Raw genomic sequence first — 1,348 nt, forward strand, 5'->3', positions numbered from 1 at the left:
TTGTAATAAAAACTAATTCACTACAGGAAAGAAATAGACAACAAGGGAAAAAAAAAAAAAAGACTTTCACAATAGTTAGATGTTTGTCCCTCCCTTGAGGAGGCAAATATTAAGGTTATTTCTGTTGTTGAGCAGTCAAACAGATACACACAGACATACACACATACACATATCCAATCTACTCCTCATAAAAATAATCTCATTACCCTTAGTCAGGGGAATCTCTATATGAATTTTTTTTCCCAGGGTTTATGGAAGATATTACAGCACAGCTGAACGATTCAAACAACTCCATGTGGTGTTTTGAAACTCATCCCAGTTGCAAGCTGAGTGACCTGCAATTTGCACAGGCTGCCAAAGAAGGGCTTCAGCAGTTCTTTCGTGTCAGGATCTACCGTGATGATCTCCTGCTCCAGGGCTGAGACTTCAGGGATATAATTATCTCTCCTTCCTCTCTCCTCCTGCACTTTGATGCAGATACCTCTCACCAGACCTCTCTGATTCTAGCCCATCAGAGGCATGAGCCAACCTGCTATCTTGCTGCAGAGCTTCTTGCTGGGAATTTCGATGATGTCCCCACACACGGTGTTGTTGGTGTGGAAGTCATTGCTCAGGTGACTGTAGTACTTCTCCGTGATGACCCGCACCACCTTCCTCATGGTTTTGGTGCAAACATAGCCCATACTGATGCATCCCCGGTAAAAGAGATCCACATGAGGGCACCTGGATGGCTCAGTCAGTTAAGCCTGTCTTCCGCTTGGGTCATGATGCTCGAGTCCTGGGATGGAGTCCCTTGCTCAGTGGGGAGTCTGCTTCTACTTCTGCTCTTCACCCTCCCATGCTCTCGTTCTCTCTCTCTCTCTCAAATAAATAAAAACTTCAAAAAAAGAGCTTCATATGACTTGTGTTTGGAGATCAGCTCAAATAACTCAGTCAGATGTAATTCTATCTAAAGTCAAGAATTACAGGAGTGATAAAGATGTCCACCATGCCATGATATCTGGAAATTCCCGAAGTTTGCGATACATTTTGGTGCTGTAAGAGTTTATACATCCTCAAAACAAAAGAAACTACATGAATGATATTATTTATAATGACATTCTCTTAAAAACAAAATGCTGTGAAATGTGTAAGACTGATGATTCATAGACCTGTACTCTTGGAGTAAATAATACATTATATGTTAATAAAAATAAAAGAAAACGAAATGCCCTATAATACTTCTTTTCCTTTTTGATATTCTTCAGGAGATGGATAAAATGATTCATATTAAATTCATATTAGCTTTGCATTATCACAGGTTTTTCTTCTTTTTTGCTTCTTCATCCTTGTGGCTGTACTTTAACAT

General features: G+C 39.9%; 1 pseudogene; it reads right to left on the reverse strand.

Annotated features, from left to right (window-relative positions):
• Nucleotides 1-281: 281 nt before the first annotated feature.
• LOC123942735 lies at nt 282-683 on the reverse strand (annotated as a pseudogene).
• Nucleotides 684-1,348: the final 665 nt, after the last annotated feature.

Source organism: Meles meles, chromosome 5 (genome assembly GCF_922984935.1).
Source record: "Meles meles chromosome 5, mMelMel3.1 paternal haplotype, whole genome shotgun sequence".
Classification (NCBI taxonomy): Eukaryota; Metazoa; Chordata; class Mammalia; order Carnivora; family Mustelidae; genus Meles; species Meles meles.